Source organism: Pipistrellus kuhlii, unplaced genomic scaffold (genome assembly GCF_014108245.1).
Source record: "Pipistrellus kuhlii isolate mPipKuh1 unplaced genomic scaffold, mPipKuh1.p scaffold_m20_p_93, whole genome shotgun sequence".
Taxonomy (NCBI): Eukaryota; Metazoa; Chordata; class Mammalia; order Chiroptera; family Vespertilionidae; genus Pipistrellus; species Pipistrellus kuhlii.
In genome coordinates, this window is record NW_023425599.1 from 147,343 (window position 1) to 161,848 (window position 14,506).

Consider the following 14,506-nt stretch of genomic DNA (forward strand, 5'->3'; position numbering starts at 1 on the left):
CTCTCTCTCGCCTCTCTCTTCTCCTCTCCCGCTCTCTCTCTCTCTCCTCTCTCTCTCTCTCTCTCCGATCTCTCTCTCTCTCTCCTCTCCCTCTTCTCTCTCTCTCTCTCTCTCTCTCTCTCTCTCTCTCTCTTCTCTCTCTCCTCTCCCTCTCTCTCTCTCTCTCTCTCTCTCTCTCTCTCTCTCCCCCCCCCTCTCCCCCTACCCCTGCAGGCGGGACCTTAGGGAGCCTCAAGGGAGGTTCCAACAGAACATGCCTCGTTCCCAGCGGCTCCGCCCATGGCCAGTGTCACCAGGGCTTCTCCGTCAGCGCAGCTGGTGCTGGTGCTGCCACCTGGTTTGGCTGCTCTCCTGGGTCCACAGCTGTACACAGCTGAGGCCTACAGGCATTTCTAGGAGGGGACCTTCTGGCCTGCTGTGGAGCTATCTGTCAGTTTGTCCAGCTCTCTCTCAGCTTCCCTATTCCACTGGTCCTGGCTCACTGGCCTGTCTCAGACTGATCAGAGAGGTTAAGGCACTTGCTCAAGGTCACACAGCTGGTGAGTAGAACTCAGCCTCAAACCAAAGCCCCCAGCATCCTGGGGCAATTAATTCTTCTTTTCACAATTCTCATTGAACAGGTGAGGAAAACAAAAACAGAGCAGTCTGATGGGCTGAATTGTTTCCCAAAAGACACGTTGATGTCACAGCCCCTGGGTCCTCAGAATCTGACTCCATTCAGAAATGGGGTTTTACAAGTGTCAGTAAGTTCAGTCGAGGTCATTAGGGTGGACCCTAATTGCAGAATGCCGGTGTCTCAGGAGAAGTGGAGGCCTGGACACGACGTCACAGAGACCACGCAGTGCACAGCGTGGGAGAGTGCCGGCGCCCGCCCAGGAGCCAGCCTCTGCGCCGGGCCTGTCCTCCTCTCAGCTCTAGGGGAGAACAGCTCTGCCGACACACTGGTTTCAGACTTCGCCAAAGAGTTCCAATTGTTTGTGTCCTAGAAAACCTAATACAGCGAGGAAGTGGGACTCCAACCCAAGTATGGCTGATCCTCACAGTAAGCTCCACAGCCTCTCCCCTGAGGCGTTCTGGGAAGGCTTCCTGGGGGGAGTGGCAGCCAGGTCCTAAGGGGTGCAGAGGAGTAAGCCAGAGGCGATGGGAGAAGGCATTCTCTCCAGGGGCAGGGTGGGTGGCCAGGACCAAGGACTAAAGAAGCTCCAGGCTGGAGAGCGGCCTGTGGCAGAGACAGGGCCGGAGCCAGGCCTGGAGGCAGAGGAGCCAGCCTTTGCTGGCCCAGCAGGCAGGCCCGTGGCGGCCCCCCGAGGGCAGTGGGGAGCCACCTGCCCCCCCCCCCCCCCCCCCGAGCCTGCCAGCAGCCGGTCCCTAGAAGCACTGCCTGCGAAGCCCTCTCTGTGGGAGCCCCCAGAAGGCCTCCCGCCCAGGGCCAGCCACGTCTGCAAAGGCGCGGGGGCTGCCAGGCTGTCTGTCTGTCCGCTCACGGTGCCCGAGGCTGTGGCCGCCTGCGGGCTGGGCTCTGAGGAGCTGTGACAGGTGGTCCAGCAGGGCCGCCACGTCCCCAGACAGATGCCCAGCCCCTCAAGCTCACTCCTCAGCCAGACCCCAGCTGCTGCGTCACCGCCTCGCACCAGTCTCCCGAGGGTCCCCGCTCCACCCCCCACCCAGCCCCGGTCGGATGGGCAGGGCCCGCGGAGACGGCTGGTCAGGGAGCCCGCGGGAGCGGCCGCAGACACCACAGCCCCGCAGGGTCTTTGGAGCCCAGGGCCGGGGTGAGGTGCGCCTGGGGGCAGCGTGCAGGGCGGGCAGAGGGGTGGCTCAGGCCTTGGCGTGTGTCCTTGCTGTTGGGGAGGACTCAGGAGGAGAGCCTTCGTGCCTGGGTGGGTGCTGGAGGCCACCTCCCCTGTGCCAGCTGCCGGAACTAGAGGACCAGGCTGGGTGCCCGGAGGGGAGAGGAGAACAGTCCTGGAACAGGATGGTGGCCGACCTGGGGGGAGGGGGCTGGCTCTGGGGGGGGGGTCGGGCCTGGGGGAGGGGAACGAGCCTGGGGGAGGGGGATGAGTCTGGGGGAGGGGGACGGGCCTGGGGGAGGGAACGGGCCTGGGGGAGGGGGATGAGTCTGGGGGAAGGGACGGGTCTGGGGGAGGGGTGGGTCTGGGGTGAGGGGAACGGGCCTGGGGGAGGGGAACGGGCCTGGGGGAGGGGAACGGGCTTGGGGGGAGGGGTCTGGGCCTGGAGGGGGGGGACGGGCCTGGGGGAGGGGAATGGGCCTGGGGGAGGGGAATGGGCCTGGGGGGAGAGGGCTGGGTCTGGGGGAGGGGAACGGGCCTGGTGGAGGGGACGGGTCTGGGGGAGGGGACGGGCCCCGGGGAGGGGAACGGGCCTGGGGGGAGGGGTCTGGGCCTGGGGGAGGGGAACGGGCCTGGGGGGAGAGGGCTTGGTCTGGGGGAGGGGAACGGGCCTGGGGGAGGGGGATGGCCTGGGGAGGGGAACGGGCCTGGGGGGAGGGGACGGGTCTGGGGGAGGGGAATGGGCCTGGGGGGAGAGGGCTGGGTCTGGGGGAGGGGAACGGGCCTGGGGGGAGAGGGCTGGGTCTGGGGGAGGGGAACGGGCCTGGGGGAGGGGAACGGGCCTGGGGGGAGGGGACGGGTCTGGGGGAGGGGACGGGCCTGGGGGAGGGGAACGGGCCTGGGGGGAGGGGACGGGTCTGGGGGAGGGGACGGGTCTGGGGGAGGGGTCGGGCCTGGGGGAGGGGAACGGGCCTGGGGGAGGGGACGGGCCTGGGGGAGGGGAACGGGCCTGGGGGGAGGGGACGGGTCTGGGGGAGGGGACGGGCCTGCGGGAGGGGGATGGGCCTGGGGGAGGGGAACGGGCCTGGGGGGAGAGGGCTGGGTCTGGGGGAGGGGAACGGGCCTGGGGGAGGGGAACGGGCCTGGGGGGAGGGGACGGGCCTGGGGGAGGGGAACGGGCCTGGGGGGAGGGGACGGGTCTGGGGGAGGGGACGGGTCTGGGGGAGGGGACGGGCCTGGGGGAGGGGAACGGGCCTGGGGGAGGGGACGGGCCTGGGGGAGGGAACGGGCCTGGGGGAGGGAACGGGCCTGGGGGACGGGAACGGGCCTGGGGGAGGGTAATGGGCCTGGGGGGAGGGGACTGGGTCTGGGGGAGGGGAACGGGTCTGGGGGAGGGGACGGGTCTGGGGGAGGGGAACGGGCCTGGGGGGAGGGGACGGGTCTGGGGGAGGGGACGGGTCTGGGGGAGGGAACGGGTCTGGGGGAGGGAACGGGCCTGGGGGAGGGAACGGGCCTGGGGGGAGGGGACGGGTCTGGGGGAGGGAACGGGCCTGGGGGACGGGAACGGGCCTGGTGGAGGGAACGGGTCTGGGGGAGGGAACGGGCCTGGGGGGAGGGGACGGGTCTGGGGGAGGGGATGGGCCTGGGGGAGGGGGATGGGCCTGGGGGAGGGAACGGGTCTGGGGGATGGGAACGGGCCTGGGGGAGGGGACGGGCCTGGGGACGGGAACGGGTCTGGGGGAGGGGACGGGCCTGGGGGAGGGGGATGGGCCTGGGGGAGGGGACGGGCCTGGGGGAGGGGTGATGATGAGGGCCAGGTGTCTCACTGCAGAGCCCCATGGACACGGCCCAGCCCCATGTGCAGGGAGCAGGCGCAGCTTGGAGCTGGGTCTGGCTCTCAGGGAGACGCAGACATGGCTAGTCCTGAGCTCCCGAGTCCCTGGAGGTGGAAGGACCCGGAGAGAGGGTGGAGGACAGGCAGAGACAGGAGACAGACCGATGAGGAGGGACAGGAGAGGCGGGCTGGAGCAGAGGACCTGCTGAAGGGGAAGGACCAGAAAAGGAAAGGAAGGCATGTGGGCGGAGGGGCGGGCGCGGGGACTGAGAGGGAGGAGAGGAGGCAGGGGAGAGGGGAGGGGAGGACAGAGGGAGAGAGCAGGGAGGAGCAGAAGGGCGAGGGGAGAGGGGCAGGAAGTCCAGTGCCCAGGCCACATGGCTCACAGCAGAGGCTCCCTGTGCTCCCCTGGGCCGCGGTGTGCGGGCGGAGCCAGGGCCACGGCGGGTGCCAGGACTGCCTTCGTGGGGTGAGGGGAGCGAAGGCCCAGGCCCCTGCGCCGCCTGTGGCTGGGGCTCGCCCGCGCCAGCACAGGCAGCCCCGGTGCTCAGAGGAAGGCCTGTGCCCTCAGGGCGCCTGGAGGCGTGCAGACCCTCTGCTCAGCCCGTGGCCCCAGCAGCTGGCCGCTGGGAAGGGCGTGGTGCTCCCGGTCAGTCAGGTCCGGGTCTCAGGGAGCAGCTTCCCCAAGAGCAGAGCGCGGACAGGACGCGGAGGGGGGAGGGCGGGGTGCGGGCAGGGGGTGCTGGGCACCGAGGGGCGTGCCCGTCTCCCTCGGTGGTTTGTGGGGAAGGGCTTGGCGAGGCGCCGGGCCGGCATGTAACGGGCACACGGCTCTGCTTCCCGGTCTCCGCTCCCCTCGGGTCCGCGGGAGCTGCGCCCACCGTCCGGGCGGCCAGCAGCCAGGAGCCGCCCGGAGCGCCGAGAGCACGCGTTCCCGTGGAGGGGGAGCCGCACCTCTGCCGCTCCAGCCAGCGTCCCCTTCCGCCGTGCCTGCGGCAGGGCTCCCTTGGCCGCCAACGCCGGCCGGCGTGTGACGCTGCAGCTCGGGCCTCCGCCTCTTCCTCTCTGCGGGAGGGGCTGCGTGACCAGGGGAGAGAAGGGGTGCGGGAGACGCCTCTGGGAGCCCTGGGCTGGCACCCTGTGCCTGCGGGAAACGCCAGTCCCCGCTGGCAGCCGCAGACGCGGCCCTCGGTTCCGCCTCCCCAGGCCCCGGGAGGTGGGATCCTTCTTCTCCATCGAACGAGGGAGCCCGCCCTGCACCCCGCTGCTGCGCCAGCCTTCCTCAGGGCCAGCGCGCTGGAGCAGGGCGGACACGGCCTCCTCTCAGAGACGGACAGTCGCGGGCTCAGCCCCGTGGACAGAAGCTGCTCGGAGCCAGTGTCCCCGGCAGCGACAGTAACCAGGGCAGCGGCTCCGGAAAGGCCCGCAGGCACCGTGTCCCCGGAGCAGGCGCGCCGCCGGCCGCCGCGGGCAGGGAGCCACCCCTCCCTGCACTGGGCCCGGAGCGGGGCAGCAGGCGGGCCTGGCAGGAGAGCCCGGGAGCGGGCGCAGGCAGCTTGGAGCGGGCTGTTCTGCAATGAGAAGGCCAGCCAAGAAGCCAGGAGGCCGAGCACGTGTGTGTGTGTGTGTGTGTGTGCGTGCGTGTGGCACTGGGGGCCTCAGCTGCAGGGTCTGAGCTATGGGAAGCAGTGGGCGCCTACCTGGCAGAGCAGGGGGCATTGATGATGGAGGAAGGGGAGGCGCAGAAGAGTTCAGGGAGGGCCTGCTCCGTCTCCCCGCTCGCAAGGCCTGGCCTGGCTCTGAGGGGGGAGGGCAGAGAGCGGCCAAGGCGCCCTGCCGCCCCGCTCTGGCCTACACGCGGGAATCACGGCAGCGAGGCCCTCAGCCCGGCCTCTGAGCCCAGAGCGGGAGGCTGAGGGGGCAAAGGGCATCTTCCCTTGGGTTGAGGGTTTCTGTAAGAAGCCAGCCTGGGCCGCGGTGTGGCCGAGGCGCCCGTGCTGGCAGCTGCAGAGGCTGGCCTGCTGGCAGGGACCAAGGGGCTCCCACACGGAGCCCGTGACCACCCACGGCCGCCTGGCAGGCCCGGGCTGCCGGGGGAGTGTGAAGGGCAGAGTGCCGGGCCGGCGGGAGGCGGGCTCACCGCCAGGGCTGCCCGCTGGCCGGCTGCTTGATGGCGACGGGCCTGGTGTTTGCTTGGCCGCCTACTTCAGACAGAGTGGAGAGCGAGGAGCTCCCGTGGCTGGTGGGTGCTCGCCGCCCGGGGCCGGCTCCGCCTGGTCCAAGGTCTGGCCCGAGGAGCTGGCTGTGCAGTGGCTCCCGCTCCGAGCGGGTGGCGGTCCAGTGGCCCCGGGGCCGGGCAGCACGTCTGAGCCGGCGGACGCCTGGCTGGCTGGTTCTCCGTGGCGGTGGCTCCTGGACGGTTTCACAGACAGAAGCTCAGACCCTGGCAGTGCCGGCCGCCAGGCTGCCGGGGCGGGGACCTGCCTGATCACTGAAACCGCGGCCTGAGGCCGCCAGGGGCCTTGCTGAGGGACTGTCCTGCCCACGGGCCACCGGACTAGCCGACCTGCCTGGCTGCGGACACACTGAGTGGCTGCGATGACCCTGCAGCCCGGCTGTCGCTGAGTGTGACGCGGCATGACTGGCTGGTGGCAGAGCCCGCCATGGCTGTATGAGAGTGCCACTGACAGCTGGGCCCTGGCTGACGGGCAGCCCCTGCGGGAGTGGCCCGCCCCCGGGTGGCCTGAGGGTGGCAGGATGGCAGGCTGCCTGCTGTCTCGTGCCTCGGGCAGCCCGGACGTCCATGCCTGCCCCGAAGCACCGGCTCCGGGAGCCGCACAGCCCGCAGGCAGCCCGGGGGAGGGGCGGGACGCGGGCTGCCCGGGGAGGGTGGGCATGGCCCTGCCCAGGGCTGGCCCCAATGATGGGCTCTCCACCTCCCGCCGTGGGGGCGGCACGTCCTCGGAGCTGTGGGGGTAAGGTTGGAGGGGAGGGAAGCAGGTAAAACCTATAAAGATATTGAGCCAGTAACTCCCCACAGCCCTCCAGTGCCACCACCTTCGGTGGGGGGCGGCGGGAGGCCACTGGCAGCCGCTGGAAGGACAGCGTGCGCCAGCTCCCCTGACCTGCGCACCCCCGGCCTCCTGCAGCCCCAGGAGGACAGAGCTCCGCCTCCTTCACTCCCGGGAGGCACGCGCCTCTGGGAGCCTCGGTTTCCTCCTCCTCAGACAGACCTTTCCACCAGAAGGCTGGGCAGAGCGCAGACAGTTCACAGACGCCGCTGCGCAGGCCGCCCCCGAGGGCGGGAGGCCGGCGGACTCAGCGGTCAGCTGTCGGGAAGAAAACCCCCCAGTCCAGCTAAAGGCTTCCACGTGGCGCGGGCAGTGAACGAACAGCCAAGAAACTAGGCTCCCTGTGAGCAGCGCGTCTGCAGGCTGTGTCCCGCTAATGAGGTGCTTGTGCAGATGCACCAGGAAGCATGAACCCCACCCCGAAAGGCTCCTTCACAGAGCCTGGCAGCCCCTGAATGCCGGCCTGGCCCCCAGGCCCCCAGGCCCCCAGGCCCCCCAGGCCCCCAAGGCCCCAGGCCCCCCAGGTCCCCAGGCCCCCAAACCCCCCAGGCCCCCAGGCCCCCCAGGCCCCCAAACCCCCCAGGCCCCCAGGCCCCCCAGGCCCCCCAGGCCCCAAGGCTCCCCAGGCCCCCCAGGCCCCCCAGCCTCCCAGGTCCCCAGACCCCCCAGGCCCCCAAACCCCCCAGGCCCCCAGGCCCCCCAGGCTCCTCAGGCCCCCCAGGCCCCCAGGCCCCCAGGCTCCCCAGGTCCCCAGGCTCCCAGGCCCCCAGACCCCCCAGGCCCCCCGGTCCCCCAGGCCCCGGGACACCAGCTGCTCCAGACGCCTGAGTGATGGGCTCCGGCCCGGTCTCTGGCTCCGGGAAGAGTGGAGCCGGCTGAGGGAGCAGGCCTGCCGGGCGGCCCTTTCCGAGGCCGGGCCGCTCCAGGCGGGAGAAAGGCCCGCGGTCCTCTGAGTCCTGGTGGAGGGACTGTCCCCACAGGGCTGAGGCTCCAGTGGGCGCCCAGGACAACCCCTCCCCTGCCTGTGCTCCGGCTGCGGAGGCGGCGGGGGCTGGGAGGCAGGGCGAGTTGTAGGAACTCAGCCCAGAGCTCAGCTGGCTGCGGGAGCTGTGACCTTGGCAGTGACCGCCCCTCGCTCCCAGTTCCCAGGGCAGTACCATGAGCCGGGGTTTGGCAGAGCTCAGTCGGTGCTGAAGGATGCCGGCTCCAGCGCCACGTGTCCCTCCGCGGCTCCCGGCACGGAGGGCACCTCACGGGGCTGTTTGTGCGAGGCCCACTCAGCGGGGAGACTGAGCGGGGTGGGGAGCTTCCCGGCTTGTCTGCAGGTCCCCTTGCAATGTCTCCCGCAAGGCCAGCGGCTGCCCGCGGGCTCTTCCTCACGCCGATCCACCACCCCCACGGCGGCAGAGGGAGCCTGGGAGCCAGTGGCCACCAGCAGAGTGGGCACCCCCTCAGCCTCCCCGTCAGGAGTCTATCAGCCAGAGGGGAGCCCTGTGCCTGGAGGAGGCCTCCCCACAGGAGCCCTGCTTGCTCAGGCGCTCACTCAGGCTACCAAACACCCCAGTCCGTTCCCGGGCGCCTGCAGAGCCCACATGGGGGCCAGGGCTAGGAGGAGTCGAGTCCAGGCCCTTGAGCTGGTGGCTGTGTTTAAAGGGGCAGTGGCTGTGTTTATTTTATTTTATTTTTTTATAAATCTTTATTGTTCATATTATTACAGATGTTCATTTTTTCCCCCCTCCATTGCTCCCCTCCACCAGGTTCCCACCCCACCCTCTGCCCTTTCCCTACCCCCCATTGTCCTCATCCATAGGTGCACAGTTTATGTTCAGTCTCTTCCCACGCCCCCCTCTCCCCTTTTCCCCGAGAATTGTCAGTTCACTCCCTTTCCATACCTCTGATTCTATTATAATCACCAGTTAATATTGTTCATCAGGTTTTTTAATTCCCTTGGCTTTTAGTTTCACTTGTTGATAGTTACATATTTGTTGATCATAATTTTTATTTATATCTTCTTCCTCTTCCTTAATAACCCCCTTCAGCAATTCATATAATTCTGGTTGGCAGAGATGAACTCCTTTAGCTTTTTTTTTATTTGTGAAGCTCTTTATCTGGCCTTCAATTCTGAGTGATAGCTTTGCTGGGTGGAGTATTTTTGGCTGTAGGTTCTTGCTATTCATCACCTTGAATATTTCTTGCTATTCCAGTCTGGCCTGCATGGTTTCTGTTGAGAAATCAGCTGACAATCGTATGGGTGCTCCTTTATAGGTAACTATCTGCTTTTCTCTTGCTGCTTTTAATATTCTCTCTTTGTCTTTGCTCTTGCTGTGGTGTGTCTTGGTGTGGTCCTCTTTGGATTCCTTTTGTTTGGGGTTCTGTGCACTTCCTGGACTTGTAAGTCCCATATTTTTCCGGCGTATAAGACAACCCCCTAATTTTACAATTAAAACATAGGTTTAGGCCTATATTCACTGTATAAGACTACCCCCCACTTCCGAGGCAACACCAGTTCTTTTTTAAATAGACCGTCTCTCTGACTCTGGCCAATCTGAGCAGGCTTTTTACTAGAACACAGTGTAGCTTCGGGTACAGAACATGTACACTGTGTTCTAGTAAAAAGCCTGCTCAGATTGGCCAGAGTCAGAGAGGCGGTCTATTAAAAAAAGAACTGGTGTTGCCTCGGAAGTGGGGGGTAGTCTTATACAGCGAATATAGGCCTAAACCTATGTTTTAACTGTAAAATTAGGGGGTCATCTTATACGCCAGAAAATACGGTATTTCTTTCCCCAAGTGAGGTAAGTTTTCTGTCACTATTTCTTTCATTATTCTTTTGGTATTTTGCTCTCTCTCTTCTTCTGGGACCTCCATAATTCTGATGTTGGTTCGTTTGAAATTGTCCCAGAGGTTTCTTATACTATCTTCAACTTTCTGGATTCTCTTATCTTCTTGCTTCTGTGGAGGAGTGTCCTCTGGCTCTTTGTGTTCCAAATCTTTGATTTGATTTTTGCGATCTTCCAGTCTGTTTTTAGGACTCTGTATAATATTTTTTATTTCAGACAATGTATTCTTTATTTCTAGTTGATCCCTTTTCATATCCTCATATGTCTCGTTTATTTTATCGGCCTTTTCTAGGAAATTCTTGAAAAATCATATAAGCATGGTTTTGAACTCTATATCCAGTCACTTCTTTTCCTTCATTTCTTTTGTTTCTGATCTGTTTCCTTGTCTGTGCATTTTCACAGCTTCCCTGAGTTGGTAGGGTGGCTTTGTGTGCTAAGGTGTCCTATATGGTTCAGTGGGTCAGCCTCCAAGTTACCTGAGGTGGACAGTCTTGGTGTAGCCCTTTGTGGGCTGTGTGTGCAGTCTTGTTGTTAAGCCTTGCTTGTTGTTGGTGTCACTGAGAAGCATTGATCTCCAAGCCAGTTGGCTATGAGGATCAGAAGTATCTCAGCTAGGAGGGTTTCTATATTCCGCTTGGATGGGGCAGAGTCTTGGGGTGGCACAGACAAGCTTTGGTGAATCCCGCAAGATTGGTTGCAAACGTGGACACCTCTTTGGTATAGGCGCAGACAAACTTTGGATTCCTGTCTGTCCCTCCCTAGGAGAGTCCTATTTGCAGCGAACAAGAAAGCTAGCCACTGGAAGGGCTTCTGTGCTCTGCTTGGATGGGGCGGAGTCTCGGGTGGTGAAGACAAGCTTTATTCAGTCCCTCCCTACGAGGGTCTGGTTTCTGAGTCCCGCAGTAATGGTCGCTGGCTTCACATGCCTCCGAGAGATCTCTGCCCACTGCCTGACAGTCTGGCCTCTCCCTGTCTGGGGCCATCTATCAGAGCAATAGGGTGGTTCTGTTTTCCTCCCGAACAAGAAAGCTAGCCACGCGTTAGCTGTCCGCCCTCTCCATGCACAGGGAGTAAGCCAGCAGGGAACTCAGCCCGCCCTCATCACAAGCAAGCCAGCAGCGAAGTCGGGTGGCCGCCTTTTCGCGTGAGCAGTTCTCCGCACCTTCACAGTTCCTGAGGTTCAGTGTGCCTTCTCTCTCCTTCCCAGGTGGTAGAACCTCCTCTCAGGCAGGCGTCCGGCGCTTCAGGGAGATGCTTCCCCTGTTTTCCAGTTCTAAATTCAAATTTGTTGTGGTAGGCTGCATTCAGGTGTCTACCCTATTCCGCCATCTTGGTTTCTCTCCAGTGGCTGTGTTTAAAGTGGGGGCAGAGCCTGTGGCTGTTAGGACCTCAGTTCTGGTGACCGGTAGCTGAGCCCTGAATCCAATGACACGTGTGTTTTAGACACGGATAGAGGACAGGCCGCGTGGAGGAGCGGAGAGGAGCCCGAGCAGCAGGAGCGGTCAGACATGGCGCCGGGACTGGAAGCGCTGTCCGTGGCCACAGCCCTCCGTGCAGGCAGTCCTCGCCGACGCAGGAAAGGCTCCATCGGCCACGGGACGAGCTGGGGGATCACAGACCTGTGGGAGGGACCTGCACACACCACCTGCCATTCCCCGAGCACTGCCGTCTAGCAGGTCCTCCTCCTGCCGCACGAGCTTCCGAGAGAACTTTCTCTGGAGAAGGCAGAGCCAGCGCCTGGGGCTCCCCCACCCTGGATTCGCGAACAGGACGCCAGCACGCCAGCACGCCAGCGCGCCAGGGCAGGACAGGCTCTGGAGGCCAGGAGGAAGCAGCGAGTCCATCTTGGGGTCTGGCATTCTCGTGCAGGAGGCTGGAGAGCTGACAGATGAACACAGAGCATGGCCTCTAACATCGTCTGACCGACAGGCAGCGGGGAGGCAGCGACCAGGTGTGAATGCTGGGGCGCCACTGTGAGCTCTGAGGGCCTCCGTCTACCCCCCTGGCTCCTCGGCCCTCCTGCGAGCCTGGGGCGCTGGGGCAGGGATGCCGGCCACAGGGAACTGAGGGCAGACGGGCTGGGAGCCGGCTCCAGGAGCAGGAAGGCCCGGCCTGGCCGCCCTGGTCCAGCGCGGGGAGCACCCAGGCAGCGAGGGGACGGCTCAGCGAGGCCACAGCTCTCCACGGAGACCGGATCTGAACCAGGGCTGACCTTAGCATCTCGCTTCACCGCCTACAGCTCTAGTTCTGGATTTGTAAGGTGTTTATGGTGCCAGGAGCAATATCCAGTTCAAACCGGCGGAGGCAACCTCCGCCCCCGAAAAGAACTTATTGTGAAGTTCAGGGCGTTCAGCACAGATGTCAGCACCTCCACAGCCTGTCACCTTGGCCCTCTGTCCTCACTCCGTGTTGCCCAGGCTCTGCCTCCATCACAGACTCACTGGAAACGTGACCCTCCGTCCAGCAGTACCCAAGTCCCGCGTACCATTCTCATCATCATCGTCATCATCATTGTCATCGTCATCATCGTCGTCATCATTGTCATCGTCATCATCATTGTCATCGTCATCGTCGTCGTCGTCATCATCATTGTCATCGTCATCGTCGTCGTCATCGTCATCATTGTCGTCATCGTCGTCATCATTGTCATCGTCATCGTCGTCATCATTGTCATCGTCATCATCGTCGTCATCATTGTCATCGTCATCATCATCATTGTAATCGTCATCATCGTCATCATCATTGTCATCGTCATCATTGTCATCGTCATCATCGTCATCGTCATCGTCGACGTCGTCATCATCATCATCGTCGTCATCGTCATCATCATTGTCATCGTCATCATCGTCGTCATCATCGTCATCGTCGTCATATCATCACCGTCGTCGTCATCATCGTCGTCATCATCATCATCGTCATCATTGGCCCAGCGTGGGTCACATGACCAGCCTCTAACCAATCATTTGGCCAAGGGGATGCAGTATCCACATTGGCCAGAAGTGGACTGGTGTCACTGCTGAAGGCGTGGTGAGGACAGCACTCACCCCACATCACAGAGCCGGGGAGGGGGCACGGCCACTCCTCAGAGCGAAAGAGAAACTGCTCCTGCGAACGGGCTCTGGGCAGTGGACCCGTCACAGCCTGGCGGCCTCTTCCTTCGGTCTGTGGTTCCTTGGCAAACTCAGCGAGCCGTCAGGGAAAGAAGGCAGAGTCCTTGCCGGGGCCCCCTGGGCCGGAGGCCGGCCACAGAGGAAGCAGATTGCCCATCCCACATCGGCGGACGCTGGCCGTTTGGCTGCGTGTGGCCAGCCCGTGAGTGTGTGCGGGCAGAGGCGTCCAGCGTGTCTGCTTCATCTGTCCTGGTCTCTGTGCCCCTTCCCTTTATCATCATTCTCAGGGTGACCACTGGTCCCCAGTGAAGAAATACACGGGACAGGCCTGGTCACTGACCCCCAGCCTAACGCAGACCTTCCCGATGACCCACAGCCCAGAGAGAGACACCTGGGCCGCGGCTCTTGTGAGTGCCGCCATGTGGGGAGTGTTTGCCGAGTGGCCGTGTCCCAGCAGGCCTGCCCCGCACGCCGTGCTGGAGGGCCCGCCAGGAGGCGTGTTGTGAAGCTCCCAGCGCTCCCAGGGGGAGCCAGCGCTCAGGCCGGCGTCTGTGTCGGGGAGACGCTGTGGTGAGCAGGCCTGGCCCGCCGCTCACCGCGCCTGCCGCTCAGCTCCCATCTTCGCAGCGGCAGCGCCTTCTCTGAGCCGGCATCCCTGCCCCGCCCAGGCCCGCCGCCGCACGGCCTCCTCACCAGTCCTCGCCGCGAGGCCTCAGAACCTTCCTGGCCGGGGATGAGTCCGAGAGGACACGGGCAGACCAGGGCCGGGGATGCTGGCTCCACACCCCGCTGGACGCCCACGCCCTCCGGCAGTGTGGCCCTGGGGAAGACCCGGGCTGGCCGGGAGAAGGGACCAAATGGGGCGGCTTGCCTTCTCTGTTTTCTGTTTAGTTCCTAGAAGCCACACGGCCAGGCCATGTGTTTGCCTGTTCATCACACATTAAAACAAACAGACGTGCGAACAGTGCCAGCACTCACTTGCCGCAGCTGTAACGGAGCGCAGGGCGGCGGGAGGGAAGGGCGCCGGGCGCCCCCGCTCGTGTCCATCGGAAATGCACTGCCTGGAGACGGTACTGCCTGACAGGCTGACCCGGCCAGGCCCAGCTCTGCTCTCACGGACGTGGCGAGGGCTTGGTGCAGTGACGAGCCTCGTTCACGGGAGCAGCAGAGCCCTGTGGTGCATACATGTGTGCAGCCTGGCCCTGTGGTGCACACGTGTGTGCAGTTGCACTTGGTTCTCCCAGGCTTCTAAGGGGCTGCACTCGTCCTTCCTGAGATGAGGAAACGAGGCTCAGAGATTCCCAGGGGTGTGCCACATCCCACCTCGCAGGAGCAGTAGATTCAGGACCTGAACTCAGACCTGACGACCAAGCTGTGCCCCAAGTCCCTCTGCCTCATGGTCCTGGGCATGCCAGCCCCGGGTTGCTGGGTCGGGAGGTCACCTTGGACTTGTGTGGAGCCTGCAGTGCTGGGAAGGGCAGCGTCTCCTCCTCAGACGCCCGGCGGGCAGGCAGCCCAGCCTCGGGGAGGCAGCCTTCTTCCCTCTGGGCCTTGGAGTGAGGGCTGCCACCACCTCCCGCCCTGGGTGCGGCCTCTTCCCAGCAGTGTGGCTCTTAGGGTCTCCCCAGACTCAGTTTCCCCATCTGTAAAGGGCGGCAGGTGCTGGGCTCTGAGGCTTCCAAACAGTGGCCTCCACTGAAGGTCACCGGACCTCCCCTTGCGGCTGTGCTGGTGGCTGGGCCTGGGCCCTTCTTCCCGGGAGCAGGCGGCTGCTGGCGGTGCTCAGCCTGGGCCCACGCAGCCAAAGCTCTCTGGGCCGCGTGGGTCTTAGTAAGATCCACGGCGAGCTTTTCCTCTCCAGCAT